At 40.3% G+C, this 19741-nt stretch overlaps 1 pseudogene; it reads right to left on the bottom strand.

Annotated features, from left to right (window-relative positions):
* Positions 1-899: 899 nt before the first annotated feature.
* LOC115375341 (E3 ubiquitin/ISG15 ligase TRIM25-like) lies at positions 900-17995 on the bottom strand (annotated as a pseudogene).
* Between the last annotated feature and the right edge of the window lie 1746 nt (positions 17996-19741).

Here is a 19741-nt window from a genome sequence, read left to right as displayed (position 1 = left end):
TCTGAAGGCCTGTAATGTATTTTATATGTGAGATGAAACCATTCATCAGTTTCAGCACCAACACAACATCGTGTCCTGTCATAGTAACACACTGGATTTCAAATTGGCCCTTAAATTTCAATAAATCCCCCAAAATTCTGGTTTCATAACATAAGAAAAATGGGAATGGTGTCCACAATCACAGGTGAAGAAAATGCAGTTCAGTTCTGAGCTAAAAGTGTCCATCAAAGCTGGTTTCATTTCATCCCAGACACAGTAAAATGTAATAAATGACTTTTGAATGCAGGTATTTCTCCCTCCTGTCACTTTGTCTTTTCTACTGTGCTTGGAGGGCATTACAGCACTTCTTTGTGTTTTAGCAGGTAAATCAGTCAAGACATACTGTCCTGTTATTTTCAGATTCTCTTCAGCTGGTTGATAGACTTTCTGGAATGAGAACAGAAGAAACACTGTTGATTTTTATTCATTTTCATAAACATTCTCTTTCTTGACACACCAAATCACTAAAATCTCATATCAGACGTTTCTCTCTCAGTAGTCACATGATTCTCACTCTCGACCTGTTAAACCAGCATGTCAACACTGTGGAGGAACACATGAATCATTTCCCACTGACAAGAAGAAGAATCATTTCATTTGCAGTGCATTTAAAAAAAAAACATCATAGTTACAGAGTCCTGGAAAAAAAAATCAACAAACAGCTATTCAGCTACAAAGAAGGACGAGTGCAAACACAGTTCTGACTCCATTAAGCAGTAAAACAGGAAGAGCAAAAACATGTTACAATAAATATTGAGTGAAGTTAAGAATCATAAAGTTCATTTGGCTTCTCTACTGTGGACTGATTGAGTTCAACCTATATCCACCACGGCTGAACAGACAAAGAACAAAATCTGGGAAGTGCAGGACTGAGAAACCACAGCAATGAGCATTTAGCATCAAAATAAAAATACAACAAAACGTTTTACAGAACACTCCTTTTAAAATTAAGACATGTGTAGTTCTTAAGTAAAAAAAAAAAAAATAGACACATCTTTTGTATTTCAACTGATGTTGTTACACTGAGACCTAGAAAGAGAATCATGGTCCCGCCCACACAGTTTGAGTGACAGGTGATCTGTGGCCAGGGCAGTGCAGAAACACAACAGAAACAAGCGCTTACCAACACAGATGTTCTAGAAACAGACGACAGAATCTCACACAAAACTGCTTTAATCACTCCTGTCTACTTGAGCTCACAAAACTCTGCAGTGGTTCCGACATAGTCAAGCCAGACTCCAGCATGGAGAGGCTGAGTGAATGTGGACTGGACTCTGTGGAGGAGAGTCATGGTTTCAGAGACGCTGTAGAAGGACAGAATACCTGCTCTGTGATCCAGGTACACTCCCACTCTGGAGGACACAGGGAGCGGGATTTCAGTTTGGATATTGTTGTGTCTGAAGTAAAAGTTCATGTTGTCACAATCCAATGCCCAAGATTTGTCATTGTGTCCAAATCTACATGCAACCTCAGTCCCTGTTCTGCTGATATCCTTATATGAGACTGCTATATAAACTTCCCCCTTCCACTCCACCTCCCAGTAATAACGTCCAGTCAGACTCTCTCTACTCAGGACCTGCCACCATCTAGTAAATCTGTCTGGGTGACTGGGATATGACTGTTCTTCTGTCATTACTGTTACTTTTCTGTTCTCCTCAGATAATGACAGCTGTCTGTGTGTTGTGTTTGGATCCAGTGTGATGTGACATGAATATTGTAAGAATTCAGCTCTGGTCTTGGGCTCTGGTTGTGACAGTAAAACATCCACTCCAGTCACTGTCAGTGAGATCTTGGACCATTCCTCACTAAGAAGGTCCTGTAGTTTCTCTCTCAGCTCTGACACAGCTGCAGTCACATCCTCAAAGTAGCTCAGAGGACGGATGTTGGCGCTGGGTGAGTCTGTAGATTCACTGAGACATGAGAGCGAGGGGTAATTCTGTAGAAAATGGATGTGATCCTCTGTGTGTGAAAGCTGCTCCAGCTCAGCGTCTTTCCTCCTCAGCTCAGCGATCTCCTGCTTCAGCTTCTCCTGAACTTCTTCAGCCCGACTCACTTCCTCTTTCTGCTGGGATCTGATCTGCTGCTTCACATCAGACCTTCTTTTCTCAATCAAAGTGATCAGCTCAGTGAAGATCTCCTCACTGTCCTCCACTGCTTTATCAGCAGAGCGATTGATCTCCTCCACCTCCTGTTGAAGCACCTTCACGTCTTTCTCTGTGTCCTGGATTCTCTGTTGGATTTTTTGCCGACTCACCCCGAGCTCTTTCTGCCTCTCTTTCCTTTCTGCTGCAGCTGAGACTGTGTCATGGCCTTTATGTTCATCCATGGAGCAGAGATAACAGATACACTGCTGATCAGTGCGGCAGAAAATCTTCATCACCTCATCATGATTAGAGCAGATGTTCTCCTGAAGCTTGACGGTGGCTTCCACCAGCTTGTGTTTCTTTAATGGAGCGATATCATAGTGAGGCTGGAGGTGGTGCTCACAGTAAGAGGCCAGACACACCAGACAGGACTTGAGGGCTTTCAGTTTCCTCCCAGAGCAGAAATCACAGGCCACATCTCCAGGTCCAGCATAGCAGAGATCAGGAGGAGCAGTTTGGAGTCCTGTCTTCTTTATTTCCTCCAGTAACTCTGCTAAAATGGTACTTTTCCCCAGGACAGGTCTTGGCGTGAAGGTTTGTCTGCACTGCGGGCAGCTGTAGATTTCCTTGTGCTCCTCTCCATCCCAGCAGTCTTTAATACAGCTCATGCAGTAGCTGTGTCCACAGGGAATAGTCACCGGATCCTTCAGCAGATCCAGACAGATGGAACAGCAAAACTTTGCCGAGTCCGGCTGAATTCCTCGCTGCGCCATTTCCCCTCTCAGTCACAGTGAACGTCTGATAGTTTCACTTTCTATCAACAGATAAGAGTTGTGCTCCAATCCAAAGCAAATATCAACTTTTCCTCACAGTCATTGGCTGATCTGCTGTAAACGGGCTTGTCGGCTCTTGTTTTTCACACTGTGTTGTTTCCACTTGTCTTTAAACTGTCAGATCTGAGAAGCAGGAAATATCTGGGCAGAATATAACTCGTAATGTTTGAGATCAGGAAGAGGTGGGAGGGGTTCAGCTGCTGCTTCACTGCAGGAAGAGGAGCGGTCTTAAAGAGGCAGTGTGTGTTTAGCTCTTATTTACAACATGAAGTAAAGTTTATGACAAAATAATTAAACTGTTACATTTGGGCTCAGTGTGACCAAGTCTCATTTTCATCTTCAACCAATAGCTAATATTATCTCCAGTTATATTATGACCCTCCTGTCAGTGACAACTCAGTCAGCTCAGTCAACACAACAGATCCAACAGATACAGTCTGAAAAATGTAGATCAGGTTTACTGCACAGTGTTTACTCTGCAAAACAACAAGAAAAATAACAAATATTTTGTTAATATTAGGTACTGAGAGGCGGTAAAAAAAAATAGCTAGAGTGACATAAAGAGAATTATTTAAGTGAAACAAAACTCCTTTAACCCCTTCAACTCCAACTTCCCCCTAAAATTGCCTCATAAAAAGCTTCAAAGTTAGAAAATACGTTTGTTTTCCCAAAGTACAACAGTGTCACATATATACCCAGTGTTGGGAAGCTACTTGGAAAATGTCGTGAGCTAAGCTGTCAATTACTGAACATTAAATGAAGCTTCACTACACTGAAGCTCCCCACCAGAGAAATGTAGCAAAGCTGAGCTACAGTAAAATGACAAAATGGAGCTCAACTACATCAAAGCTATTTTTTTTTTTTTTTTTTTTTTTTTTTTACATCAAACCAACTTCATTCCAAGTCATTGCTATCTTAGTGATCAATAAAACTGTCAGTCAAAAACATGTTGAATTCAATATTTAGTGAAGCTGTTCTCTCTCTGCTTTTTCTGCTACAAACCATGGCAGCAGAAACAAACAACAAGCTTCACATATGTAACCAGGTGAAATGCTTCTCAAACAGTAAACAGTGCTAAACACTAATTTAATGTAAAATTAGGTAAAAGTACGATCTAGCAGCTGTTTGTCCGTTTCCATGGAGATAGGCTTTCGAAGTGGCAGTAAATGAGGAAGCTGTGCAGAGCTGCTGAGCCAAGACTGATGTTTAGAGGTAAATATCCATGTAGTTTTGTGACAGAACATGAAAATGGTTATAAATACGGATGCACGTGTATGTTGAAGGCCTAATCGCGCATAAATGTGTTTTTTCCCGATTCTTGTAGAGCTGCAACACCTTTTACCCTCCTCCCACATTATTTTTAAGTACAATCAGAGGTCCCTATGTTGCAACACTTAAGGTAAAACCCGCTCCATTCACTGAAAATGCCCCTATATTGCAACACTTACAGTAACTCATATGTTCGGTAAAACACAGAGAGGGGCCACAGAGAGAAAGATATAGCCAACAGCTATGAAGGGTTGGAGTAGTAACATGGAAGGGCGCAAGGCAGTAATTTCGCCTAGGGCAGCAACATGGGCAGAACCGCCACTGCACAGCCCCCAGCTGCAGCAGGATATAGCCCTCACCCCTAGCACCGTATTGTAATGAGAACTACATTCATACAAAATTCATCTATTCAAAAAGCGAGTCAAGTTGTATGTGGTTTGTATTCAAACATTTCTAGCGCACAATGTAGTAAAACGCAGCCTGGTGTGTTTTATTTTTCTCTCCGTAGCCCCTCCGCGGCTCCTTAGTAGCCTACACAAACATAAAACAAGAGAAGAATATTTACATTTTTAATCCAATCAAAGTGGACATCACACAATTTAAATACATACAGTGTACTGTACATCAACCAATAAATTTGCTTCATTGCTGTGTGTTTTGTTGCCTGTTTGAACTGACTGCGTGTTTCTGCAAACATGTCTGAACCGGTGAAAAAGAAAACAAAATACTGCCAAACAGAAATGAACTTCATGAAAAATGCTACACCACTTTCCACAACTCTTTCGGAGCCTGGATCTTCAACCCGACCAGGGACCTATTTCACGAAAAGTGGATTAAATAAGCCAGGATATAAACCAAATCTAGGCTTGCTAAAGCCTGCCCCGCACAGCCTGGTTTATTCCATTCCACTAAAGCCAAGTCAGGCTGAGAAGGAGCGACTTTAGCGAGTCTGGATTGTGAAAGCCAGGCTGGTGCACGATCACGCCTCCTTTCAAAAGACCATGCCGGTCGATCGTAGATTCCTTGAACGTGACCAATCAAAGCGAAGCAGAGCGCTGCGTCATTCAGTCTGGACGAGACTCAGCGCCTAATACAAGCATATGAGGAAGTAAAGGAGGTTATTAACAGTAAAGGCAATGAAATCTATATTCGCTTATTTATTTATTTATTTATTTATTCATTCATTCATTTTATTTTTCATTTTCTTTTCGTTGGAGCCTACCTATTTGCTATCTGCTTTAATCTGCTCTTGCCTTTTACCGAAGTACTTTGGGATTCTGCACTAACATTGATTTTATATTTCCTTGCCTTTTTTCCCTATATCTTTGATTTATGTACGATGGAAAAATGCCACAGTTGTTTATCTTATACCTTCTTAATAAATAAAAAAACTACAACATAATCTTTATGCATAAACTTTTATTTTTTAAAAAAGATTTAAATCACATTTAACTACTGTTTAAAACTCAAAAATCACAAATCAGAAATTACTTAGACGTCTCACATTTACAGACCCTGAAGTTTTTTGTTTCTTTTGTTCCTTTCTCCACATTATTTGTTGTTCACTGTAAATCATTGTAATTTCTTTTTTGTTATTTTTATACTTAAGTGTATTTACAGCAACGTCTCTACTGAAAAATGTGTGTTGCCTTTATAATTCATGTACTTGACTTTGTTCTAATAAAAGCGAAAAAAAAAACCAAAAAAAAAACGTAAAGGCAATTAAAGCAAGGGAGAAAGCGTGGCAAAGCGTTGGCGACAAACTTAATGCATAAGTCGTCCAAAAATATATATATTAGCCTATTTATATTATTATTATTTAGTACATAAATATATAGGCTAAGCAGTTGTCAACCTACTAATCTCCAAAGCTATAGACCGATTACATGCGCTCTATCTATCACTCTATCATCTGCAGTGCCGTGCGATGTCACGATTGCATGGCAATACCAATGTACAAATGTTCTTCCAAAATTATGAGAGACTGAGAGTGACAATGATTATATCACACGAGCCACTGTGAAACAACTATGATTCATGGTCACACACAATTAGAATAATATAATTAAATTGATTATATCTTAATGCTTTTATTTTCATTTTATTTGAATGTAGCATAATTTGAAATTAGTCCATATACTAACAGGTGTTGAATTAACAAAGTCATTGGTTTACGATTGGAGTCATTGACTAATAGTAATTTCACAAAGTTAAACAACAGGGCACTGGATTCATTTAAGCTTGACTTCTAGCCTGGTCCGGAGCAGGCTAAGGCTTAGGCTAAGTTTCCATGGTAATTAAGGTGGGATTACTTTCATGAAACCGAGTTCAGGCTAATTATAGCCAGGTTTACTGGCCAGGTTAATCTACCTACTGGCCAAGATAATCCACCTTTCATGAAACCCATTAATCCCTAATCCTGGCTGCTAAATCCAGGTTTAAAGCCTAATCTAGGTTTCGTGAAATAGGCCCCAGCACAGCCCGAAAAAACAAAACAAAACAAAACAAAACAAAACAAAACAAAACAAAACAAAACAAAACAAAACAAAACAAAACAAAACAAAACAAAACAAAACAAAACAAAACAAAACAAAACAAAACAAAAACAAAAACCCAAAAAACAACAAAGCAGCAGCTCTGGGGCCTATTTCACGAAACCTAGATTAGGCTTTAAACCTGGATTTAGCAGCTATCCTGGCTTAATCTAGCCAGGATTAGGGATTAATGGGTTTCATGAAAGGTGGATTATCTTGCGAGATTAACCTGGCCAGTAAACCTGGCTATAATGAGCCTGAACTCGGTTTCATGAAAGTAATCCCACCTTAATTACCATGGAAATTTAGCCTAAGCCTTAGCCTGCTCCAGACCAGGGGCCTATTTCACGAAAGGTGGATTAGGCTTTGAGCCTGGATTTAGCAGCTATCCTGGCTTAATTTAGCCAGGATTAGGGATTAATGGGTTTCATGAAAGGTGTATTATCTTGCGAGATTAACCTGGCCAGTAAACCTGGCTATAATGAGCCTGAACTCGGTTTCATGAAAGTAATCTCACCTTAATTACCATGGAAATTTAGCCTAAGCCTTAGCCTGCTCCGGACCAGGCTAGAAGTCAAGCTTAAATTAATCCAGTGCCCTGTTCAACTTTGTGAAATTACTATTAGTCAATGACTCCAATCGTAAACCAATGACTTTGTTAATTCAACACCTGTTAGTATATTGACTAATTTCAAATTATGCTACATTCAAATAAAATGAAAATAAAAGCATTAAGATATAATCAATTTAATTATATTACTCTTATAGTGTGTGACCATGAATCATAGTTGTTTCACAGTGGCTCATGTGATATAATCATTGTCACTCTCAGTCTCTCATAATTATGGAAATACACATTTAAATGGTATTGCCATGCAATCGGGACATTGCACGGCACTGCAGATAGATAGAGTGATAGATAGAGCGCATATAATAGGCCTATAGCATTGGAGATTAGTAGGTTGACAACTGCTTAGCCTATATATTTATGGACTAAATAATAATATAAATAATATATATTTTTGGACGACTTATGCATTAAGTTTGTCGCCAACACTTTGCCACGCTGTCTCCCTTGCTTTAATTGCCTTTACGTTTTTTTTTTTTTCGCTTTTATTAGATCAAAGTCAAGCCAAGTACATGAATTATAAAGGCAACACACATTTTTCAGTAGAGACGTTGCTGTAAATACACTTAAGTATAAAAATAACAAAAAAGAAATTACAATGATTTACAGTGAACAACAAATAACAATGTGGAGAAAGGAACGAAAGAAACAAAAAACTTCAGGGTCTGTAAATGTGAGATGTCTAAGTAATTTCTGATTCGTGATTTTTGAGTTTTAAACAGCAGTTAAATGTGATTTAAATTTAAAAAAAAAAAAAAAAGTTTATGCATAAAGATTATGTTGTAGGTTTTTTTTTTTTATTTATTAAGAAGGTATAAGATAAACAACTGTGGCATTTTTCCATCGTACATAAATCAAAGATATAGGGGAAAAAGGTAAGGAAATATAAAATCAATGTTAGTGCAGAATCCCAAAGTACTTCAGTAAAAGGCAAGAGCAGATTAAAGCAGATAGCAAATAGGTAGGCTACAACGAAAAGAAAATGAAAAATAAAATGAATGAATAAATAAATAAATATATTAATAAGTGAATATAGATTTCATTGCCTTTACGGTTAATAACCTCCTTTACTTCCTCATATGCTTGTATTAGGCGCTGAGTCTCATCCAGACTGAGTGACGCAGCCCTCTGCTTCACTCTGATTGGTCACGTTCAAGGAATCTACGATCGACCGGCATGGTCTTTGGAAGGGAGATGTGATCGCGCACCAGCCTGGCTTTCACAATCCAGACTCGCTAAAGTCGCTCCTTCTCAGCCTGACTTGGCTTTAGTGGAACGGAATAAACCAGGCTGTGCGGGGCAGGCTTTAGCAAGCCTAGATTTGGCTTATATCCTGGCTTATTTAATCCACCTTTCATGAAATAGGCCCCAGGCTAGAAGTCAAGCTTAAATGAATCCAGTGCCCTGTTGTTTAACTTTGTGAAATTACTATTAGTCAATGACTTCAATCGTAAACCAATGACTTTGTTAATTCAACACCTGTTAGTATATGGACTAATTTCAAATTATGCTACATTCAAATAAAATGAAAATAAAAGCATTAAGATATAATCAATTTAATTATATTATTCTAATAGTGTGTGACCATGAATCATAGTTGTTTCACAGTGGCTCATGTGATGTAATCATTGTCACTCTCAGTCTCTCATAATTTTGGAAGAACATTTGTACATTTGTCTTGCCATGCAATCGTGACATCGCACGGCACTGCAGATGATAGAGTGATAGATAGAGCGCATATAATCGGTCTATAGCTTTGGAGATTAGTAGGTTGACAACTGTTTAGCCTATATAGGCCTATTTATGGACTAAATAATAATAATATAAATAAATAATAATCCAAATGTGGAGATGACAGCTTTGTAAAGTCCGCGGTCTTCTATGGGCATCATTTCAGTTTTCACAGCAGAAATGGTAGCAGTCAATGCAAGTCTGCAGTGGGTGGAGGCAGTTAGACCAGATCGGGTGGTGGTTTGCACAGATTCAGTGTCAGTTTTGGAAAGCATAAAGTCAGAAAACTCCGTCAGAGAGGACTTACTCATCGATCTTCAGCACAGCTTGTTTAGACTGCACAGAGGTGGGATTGATGTACATTTTTGTTGGGTGCCAGCACACGAGGGTATTAAAGGAAACGAAGCTGCTGACAAACTGGCAAAAGAGGCACTGGGAAAGAACATCACAATACAAATACCACTAGGAAAGGGAGAGGGTAAAGCTCTGGTTAAAAAGAACGGAATGGAAATATGGCAGAATAGGTGGGAGAAAGATCAGAAGGGCAGAGGGTTATACAACATACAAAAGTCTGTTATAACAAAGAACTATAAAGAAAGGAATAGAAGGGAGGAAATCATTATACTGAGACTCAGGGTGGGACATACTGGACTAAATGACACCATGTTTACACTGGGGAAAAGAAATAATGACAAATGTGACAGATGTGACGTAAAAGAGAACATAGAACATGTCATTTTTAACTGTGCTTGTGATGCAGCAGAGCGAGTGAGATTCCGGGAGAGAGTCCGAGCAGCAGGACAGGAGTGGACCCTGGCAGGAATTCTGGGAACAGAAGGGGAGGAAGAAAGAATAAGAGCTGTAAGGAAGGCACTCATAGCCTTTTTACATAAAACACATCTTATAGCCAGAATCTGAATTACCGTATTTCACCAATTAATCGCCCGGGCGTTTAATATGCAAAATCGACTTGGACCCCGGGCGTTTAAAAGAACCAGGCGGCTATTCGCTGCAGGCCTTTATTTATTTTTGCACCAGGTCATTATCGTGATGACAGCTACTGTCCAACATATTTTCAGTCGGTCGATTTAATATTACGGTATGTTGCCAACTGGAATATACTGTGTCTATATATGTTTTTAAAAAAAATACAGTAGAGTACAGTAGGACAGTACAGTGAATATTTTATTTCATTATCATTATTTTGCCATCCATTTCATTATATAATTTATTTTGTATTATTTTTGCAAACTCAGAGCAAGTTGATTAGAATGTGTACTGTCGCTTTAAGAACTTGGCTCCCCTCTGCGGCTTCACTGTGCGCTTTGTTGTTGTTCTGTATGTACCTGAGAGGTAAGCACTTGAAGTCTGGTTGCTTCACGAAAAGAGAGAAAAAAAAGGGAAAAGCACCGGGGAAGAATAAAGTTGCCAAACTGGAAACATTTTCCTGTCACGTTTTTCAAACTGTTATTGTGCGGCTAAAATAAGGTGAATAGCCTTATTTTGGGTTACCTACATATAATGCAAATAATCGCCCCGGCGGTTATTTGAAGAAGAAGAAGAAGAAGAAGAAGAAGAAGGGGCATCATTTAGGCACAGCGCTTCTCTGCCTCTGTGGGTTGGCTTCCTGAGTCGGGAATGTTGAGAATCCCGACAGGCCCTGAACCCCCCACAAGGTCTCGCGATGCTGTTGTCAACGGCAGGCAGTGCTTTTGGCTAGCAACGAAGGTGGAGATTTCCCATGAAAAGACTTTCCAACTTGATATTTGAGGGGGAAAAATGTAATATTAACTTGGAAAACCAACACCCGACCCCAAGGATTTGATCCAAAGGAAGGGACAAAAATTGTGAGGACTTTTCAAACGGAATGGTACAAAAAGAGACCAGGTTGTGTGGATGTAGTCAAGCTAGCAGGTTGTCGTCTCCTTTTCTCGACGGTTAGCGGCGGCGTTTGGCTGAGAGAGGCTGACTGCGACCTGCACAGCCTCCACAGCCCACATCCGCTCTCAGATCAACCTGAACACCTTTGGGAAGAGCCGGACAGACACAGACACAGCGCTGGATGAGCAGCTCAGGCTCCACATCAGTGCACACAACGAAAAGGTAAGAGCTAATGGATATTTAAAAGTCTCTCTCTCTCTCTCTCTCTCTCTCTCTCTCTCTCTCTCTCTCTCTCTCTCTCTCTCTCTCTCTCTCTCTCTCTCTCTGGTTAGTCTTCCTATGTTGTGCTCATATGTGAGTGACTCAGTAGCTTTTTAGGCTTTTCAGACTTAGTTGTGCTTGGAGGTTTAATGGTGTGTGATCGGAGCAGGCGGTGTTTATAATGTTGTTGTTGCTCATAGACTGCGCTGGAGCTGGAAAATCCGTATCATTCGTTCTATTTTCAATTGCCAATCAAAAATTAAAAAATGAAAAAGTTACTGGTTATTTTGCTATTTGTTTTTTAATCTAACACCAAAATCCAACATATCCCGGTTTTTCATAGTTCAATTTTAGGCTCGGATCAAAAATAAGAAATGGAAAAACGGGAATCAGGACTGAATTTGATTTTATTATTTAATTGGTCCGGTTTACGTGACCCAGAAGTTTGGTAATGAGCGTCACCGCCACCCTGATCACCGCCACCATGGATAGCCTAGTTATTGTGTTGTTTCGAGGACCAAAGCCTGTGACTCTAAAAGAAGAGGACATGACAACCGAAAAAATCAGCTGAGCTGAGCGGCACCTGTCGCTCACCTGTCAGATCCGGCAGACCTGACCGGGTGGGCGCGGTACCGTCCGGTGCCGCGGCCGGCCCGCCTGATGCCGTCCGGTGCCGCGGCAGGCCCGCTTGATGTCGCGGCTGACTGGCGCCGCGGTATGAGTAGGCTAGTAACATGGAAGGGCGCAAGCCAGTAATTTCGCCTAGGGCGGCAACATAGGCAGAACCGCCACTGTGCAATTTCACAGAAAAGGGCGGGTTTCCCAGATCGGTTAAGAAGGTCTCCGGAGCTACTACCCATCATTGTTAAGAAGCTCAGCTGAGTTTTTCGGTTGTCATGTCCTCTTCTTTTAGAGTCACACGCTTTGGTCCCCGAAACAACACGTAATAACTATCCATGGTGGCAGTGAGCTACCGCTCATTACCAAACTTCTGGGTCAAGTAAACAGGACCAATTAAATAATAAAATCAAATTCAGTCCTGATTCCCGTTTTTCCATTTAGTATTTTTGATCCGAGCCTAAAATTGAACTATGAAAAACCAGGCATATTTTGGATTTTGGTGTTAGATTAAAAAACAAATAACAAAATAACCAGTCACTTTTTCATTTTTTAATTTTTGATTGGCAATTGAAAATAGAAAGAACGGATTCTGGAAGTCCTGTGTTGTTGAGATTCAGCTGATTTCTTGTTGTGATCTTGTCTTTGGGAGCTCCTGTGCTCTAAATCCTGCAGAAATGCAGGTGAATGTATGTCTCAGATAATTAATTGGCAGTAATTGTGTGCTGGCTATAATCCACCGATGTCAATAACTACATTTTTGACAGTGGCAACTTGATTGACTTTGCGGTGGTTTTAATATTGAGCTCTACTTAATACAGGGTGACACAAAAACCGGGAACTTTTTAACAATCCAATAAAACCAAGAGTGATGGAAGAAAAATATTTTATTCATAGTAATTGAAACCTTAAAACATGCCATTTAAGAAACAATGATGGAATATTCATTTTTTAAAAATTGTGCTGCCACTTGCTCATGTCTGCCAATACGCACTTCAAAGATTCCTGTTTTTTTGGGTCACCCTGTATATATTTTTGTATGCATGTAGGCTACTGTGCGATTTAAGCTCTGGCTGATCCTGCCTACCCAGCCACGGACCTCACTGCGTCTTAATTCATGATATACATTGAAGTCAAAAGCATTAATTGTAAAGGCACCTCAATCTTGATGATGGATTTGGGGCATGTGTGTCTGAGTTTACGGGAATGAGCCAAACGTTTTTTTTATTTTTTATACCATAAGTGTTGCAATATAGGGGTGTGGATGAGGTGCACGGGAGGCACTGTGAATGAGCTGAACACACAACACCGTACTTTTTGGAAAGAGGAAACGCAGGAGCACATTCTTTTCTTGTTTTCATGCTATAATTCTTGGAGGGAAGTTAGCGCTTTGATACCTGGAGGCTAAAGAAGCTGCATCTTGCTATAAACTCATTGTGGTTAATGCAGATATATTTGTTGTGTTTGTTTCTCGTGTGCTGTTTACCATCCTTCCCTGAAGAGTAAGACTTATTCCCAAAATTCCAATAAATGAACGCTGTGCTGTCATGAGGAAAAGACCCCTTGTTTTATTTGTGGGTCATTCCATGTCATTTCAACAAATTTTCAGGACATCCACGCACTTGGGTCTCAAAAAATTCTGAAATTTTCGACAGTTGTTCCATATTGATGAAATAGGCACGCTGTAAAATTTTAGTTTGCTCGGATGGATAGTTTTTGAGATACGGCCAATTTAGTGAGTTTTTTTTTTTTTTTCTTTTTTGGCACGATTTTCACACGTCCTTATTTTCCCTCCATTTTCAGGTGTCATTATCTCATGAACTACACTACAAAGGAAACTGAAATTTGGTATGGTAATACAAAAAAAGCTATAATGGCCATTGCATCAGAAATGCATTTATTTGTCACAACATCAACATTTTGACATATACCCCCCTGAGTAAACTGGCCATATCTCAAAAGTGTCCGAGCAAACTAAAAAATTTACAGTGTGCCTATTGGATAAATAAGGAACAACTGGTGAAAATTTAATTTCACCAAAACAAAACAAAACAAAACAAAAAAAAATAAAACACACACACAAAACACACACACACACACACCAGAACACACTGGCTATGTTTAATGGAAATGTGTTATAACTAGTGAGACACCCTAAGGTCCCAGTATCTACCAATACAAAGGTCGACTATAATTGTGTTGAAACCAGTGAAAATAATCCATAAATGTGTTAAAAGTGATGAGACGTCCTGTCAGCAAGTCCAGTCAGTATGAAATGAAACTGCTTTGTCCAACAATACTCTTCATTAATCACTCCAAGTGGATTTACACAAACAACTTTTGAAGTTCAAATAAACACAGACAAAATAAGTAAATAAAGAAATACATAAATTATGACATACAGTAGAAGGGAAATGAAATGCACACACTCAAAAATTTAGGATACACCTATTTAGCTTTTTTTCTTCCTGTACTGAACAGATTATGTATTCTGTTAAACAGCTGAGATTGAAATAATTTGATTAGGATTAATTCATCGACCCAGAAATGTGCATTGGACCTGCAGGGTCTAAACTGCTGCTCATTTGTTTCCATTCTGTTAACTCTTACCACACTGTTGATAGTTTTGATGACATCTGAGTGTTTGATGATGGAAAAATATGGATAATTTTATTATGATGTAAACATGGACACACAGATTAAAATGAAAATATGCATGTGAATCTAAAGAGCTACTCACATTACCAAGTTTGTTCCGTGCCCAAGCACGTTTGCCCCTAAATTCCGGATTATTTGACCTGTGTAATTGCTATGTTCCATGCTTGAACACAGTATACTTCCCCTGTTCTGGCACGGTTGGAAGGGGTGTGCTTCAGGACGGTACGGGTGTATACACAAGCACATGCACGGTCATGCACGGAGTGCACGGACGTAAATCATGCAACTTTCCTCCTGCCTCTGCAAAATTGTTTAATGTGCGCAGTGCGATTATCAGCGAATGGCTGCATTGCGCAATCAATAATCAACCATGTCTGTGTCATTGTCCGTTGTGCTACTGCAACCGCGTATAAACAAAAGTTGGTTTATGAAAGTACAGCAGTCTGTGTGCGTGGAGATCCGGCACACCGGTCAGGTCTGATCTGCCGGATCTAACAGGTGCCACTCCGGCTGTCAGTTGGACCTTTCTGAAGAAGGCGGAAGCTACCTCCGAAACTGTCTAGGTAAATAAACATCCCATGTCTGAATAAAAGAAACAAAAATGTATTTTAGTTAAAAGACACAGTAAAATGTAATAAATGACTTTTGAATGCAGGTATTTCTCCCTCCTGTCACTTTTTCTTTTCTACTGTGCTTGGAGGGCATTAAAGCACTTCTTTGTGTTTTAGCAGGTAAATCAGTCAAGACATACTGTCCTGTTATTTTCAGATTCTCTTCAGCTGGGTTGATAGACTTTCTGGAATGAGAACAGAAGAAACACTGTTGATTCTTGGAAATATTTTTTATTCATTTTCATAAACATTCACTTTGTTGACACAGCTAATGACTAAAATCTCATAAGAGACGTTTCTATCTCAGTAGTCACATGATTCTCACATTCGACCTGTTAAAGCATGTCACTGTGGAGGAACACATGAATCATTTCCCACTGACAAGAAGAATCATTTAATTTGCAGTGCATTTAAAAAAAAAAATCATAGCTATAAAGTACTGGAAACCAAATCAACAAACAGCTATTCAGCTACCAAGAAGGACGAGTGCAAACACAGTTCTGACTCCATTAAGCAGTATAACAGGAAGAGCAAAAACATGTTACAGTAAATATTGAGTGAAGTTAAGAATCATAAAGAGCCTTCAACAGTTTAATCAATGACATTTTTTTACATTTCCCTGTGAAGTGCAGTTCATTTGGCTTCTCTCTACTGTGGACTGATTGAGTTCAACCTAAATCCAACACGGCTGAACAGACAAAGAACAAAATCTGCCACAGGTGACGTCTGGTAAGTGCAGGACTGAGAAACCACAGCAATGAGCATTTAGCTGCAAAATAAAAATACAACAAAATATTTTGCAGAATACTCCATTTAAAATTAGGACATATATGTGTCATTCTTTAGTAAAAAAAAAAAAAAAAAAGAGAGAGACAATAAAAAAAAAGAAAAAAACACATCTTTTATATTTCAGCTGATGTTGTTATACTGAGACCTAGAAAGAGAATCATAGTCCCGCCCACACAGTTTGAGTGACAGGTGATGTGTGGCCAATGAAGTGCAGAAACACAACAGAAACAAGTGCTTACCAACACAGATGTTCTAGAAATAGACGACAGTATCTCACACAAAACTGCTTTAGTCACTCCTGTCTACTTGAGCTCACAAAACTCTGCAGTGGCTCTGATTTTGTAAAGCCCAAGTCCAGCATGGAGAGGCTGAGTGAATGTGGTCTGGACTCTGTGGAGGAGAGTCATGGTTTTAGAGACGCTGTAGAAGGACAGAATACCTGCTCTGTGATCCAGGTACACTCCCACTCTGGAGGACACAGGGAGCGGGGTTTCAGTTTGGAGATTGTTGTGTTTGAAGTGACAGTTCTTGTTGGAACAAGACAATGCCCAAGATTTGTCATTGCATCCAAATCCACATGCAACCCAGGTCCCTGTTCTGCTGATATCCTTATATGAGACTGCTATATCAACTTCCCTCTTCCACTTCACCTCCCAGTAACAACGTCCAGTCAGACTCTCTCTACTCAGGACCTGAAACCATTCAGTAAATCTGTCTGGGTGACTGGGATATGACTGTGGTTTTCCCTTTAATGTTGCTTTTCTGTTCTCCTCAGATAATGACAGACGTGTGTGTGCTGTGTTTGGATCCAGTGTGATGTGACATGAATATTGTAAGAATTCATCTCTGGTCTTGGGCTCTGGTTGTGACAGTAAAACATCCACTCCAGTCACTGTCGTTGAGATCTTGGACCATTCCTCACTAAGAAGGTCCTGTAGTTTCTCTCTCAGCTCTGACACAGCTGCAGTCACATCCTCAAAGTAGCTCAGAGGACGGATGTTGGTGCTGGGTGAGTCTGTAGATTCACTGAGACATGAGAGCGAGGGGTAATTCTGTAGAAAATGGATGTGATCCTCTGTGTGTGAGAGCTGCTCCAGCTCAGCGTCTTTCCTCCTCAGCTCAGCGATCTCCTGCTTCAGCTTCTCCTGAGCTTCTTCAGCCCGACTCACTTCCTCTTTCTGCTGGGATCTGATCTGCTGCTTCACACCAGTCCTTCTTTTCTCAATCAAACTGATCAGCTCAGTGAAGATCTCCTCACTGTCCTCAACTGCTGTATCAGCAGAGTCATTGATCTCCTCCACCTCCTGTTGGAGCTCCTTCACGTCTTTCTCTTTGTCCTGGATTCTCTGCTGGATTTTTTGCCGACTCACCACGAGCTCTTTCTGCCTCTCTTTCCTTTCTGCTGCAGCTGAGACTGTGTGGTGGCCTTTATGTTCATCCATGGAGCAGAGATAACAGATACACTGCTGATCAGTACGGCAGAAAATCTTCATCACCTCATCATGATTAGAGCAGATGTTCTCCTGAAGCTTGACGGTGGCTTCAACCAGCTTGTGTTTCTTTAATTGAGCGATATCATAGTGAGGCTGGAGATGGTGCTCACAGTAAGAGACTCGACACACCAGACAGGACTTGAGGGCTTTCAGTTTCCTCCCAGAGCAGAAATCACAGGCCACATCTCCAGGTCCAGCGTAGCAGAGATCAGGAGGAGCAGCTTGGAGTCCTGTCTTCTCCATTTCCTCCAGTAACTCTGCTAACATGGTGTTTTTCAACAGGACAGGTCTTGGTGTGAAGGTTTGTCTGCACTGAGGGCAGCTGTAGATTTCCTTGTGCTCCTCTCGATCCCAGCAGTCTTTAATACAGCTCATGCAGTAGCTGTGTCCACAGGGAATAGTCACCGGATCCTTCAGCAGATCCAGACAGATGGAACAGCAAAACTTTGCAGAGTCCGGCTGAATTCCTCGCTGTGCCATTTCCCCTCTCAGTCACAGTGAACGTCTGATAGTTTCACTTCCTATCAACAGATAAGAGTTGTGCTCTGATCCAAAGCAAACATCAGCTTTTCCTTATTCGCTGATCTGCTCTAAACGGGCTTGTTGGCTCTTGTTCTTCACACTGTGTTGTTTCCACTTGTCTTTAAACTGTCAGATCTGAGAAGCAGGAAATATCTGGGCAGAATATAACTCGTAATGTTTGAGATCAGACAGAAGAGGAAGGGGTTCAGTTGCTGCTTCACTCCAGGAAGAGGAGCGGTCTTAAAGAGGCAGTGTGTGTTTAGCTCTTATTTACAACATGAAGTGAAGTTTATGACAAAATAATTAAACTGTTAGATTTGGGCTCAGTGTGACTGAGTCTCATTTTCATCTTCAACCAATAACTAATATTATCTCCAGTTATATTATGACCCTCCTGTCGGTGACAACTCAGTCAGCTCAGTCAACACAACAGATCCAACAGATACAGTCTGAAAAATGTAGATCAGGTTTACTGCACAGTATTTACTCTGCAAAACAACAAGAAAAATAACAAATATTTTGTAAGGTACTGAAAGACGGTAAAAAAAATCTAGAGTGACATAAAGAGAATTATGGAGGTGAAACAAAACTCCTTTAACCCCTTCAGCTCCAACTTCCCCCTAAAATTGCCTCATAAATATCTTGAAAGTTAGAAAATACGTTTGTTTTGCCAAAGTCCAACAGTGTCACATATATACTCAGTGTTGGGAAGCTACTTGGAAAATGTCGTGAGCTAAGCTGTCAGTGACTGAACATTAAATGAAGCTTCACTCCACTGAAGCTCCCCACCAGAGAAATGTAGCAAGCTGAGCTACAATAAAATGACAAAATGTAGCTCAACTACATCAAAGCTACTTTTTTTTTTTTTAACATCAAACCAACTTCATTCCAAGTCATTGCTATCTTAGTGATCAATAAAACTGTCAGTCAAAAAAGTATTGAGTTCAATAGTTGGTGAAGCTGTGCTCTCTCTGCTTTTTCTGCTACAAACCATGGTAGCAGAAACAAACAACAAGCTTCACATATGTAACCGGGTGAAATGCTTCTCAAACAGTAAACAGTGCTAAAAACTAATTTAATGTAAAATTAGGTAAAAGTACGATCTAGCAGCTGTTTGTCCGTTTCCATGGAGATAGGCTTCCGAAGTGGCAGTAAATGAGGAAGCTGTGCAGAGTTGCCTAATCGCGCATAAATGTGTTTTTTCCTGATGCTTGTAGAGCTGCAACACCTTTTACCCTCCGCCCACATTATTTTTAAGCCCAGTCAGAGGTCCCTATATTGCAACACTTACGGTAAAACCGGCTCCATTCACTGAAAATGCCCCTATATTGCAACACTTACAGTAACTCATACGTTCGGTAAAACACAGAGAGGGGCCACAGAGAGAAAGATACAGCCGACAGCTATGAAGGGTTGGAGTAGCAACATGGAAGGGCGCAAGGCAGTAATTTCGCCTAGGGCAGCAAACATGGGCAGAACCGCCACTGCACAGCCCCCAGCTGCAGCAGTATATAGCCCTCACCCCTAGCACCGTATTGTCATGAGAACTACATTCATACAAAATTCATCTATTCAAAAAGCGAGTCAAGTTGTATGTGGTTTCAAACATTTCTAGCGCACAATGTAGTAAAATGCGGCCTGGTGTGTTTTATTTTTCTCTCCGTGGCCCCCCCGCGGCTCCTTAGTAGCCTACACAAACATAAAACAAGAGAAGAATATTTACATTTTTAATCCAATCAAAGTGGACGTCACACAATTCAAATACATACAGTGTACTGTACATCAACCAA

The sequence above is a fragment of the Myripristis murdjan genome, chromosome 17, assembly GCF_902150065.1.
Source record: "Myripristis murdjan chromosome 17, fMyrMur1.1, whole genome shotgun sequence".
NCBI lineage: Eukaryota > Metazoa > Chordata > Actinopteri > Holocentriformes > Holocentridae > Myripristis > Myripristis murdjan.
Note: the sequence above shows the minus strand (reverse complement) of the source record. Positions and strands in the feature narration are given on the sequence as shown.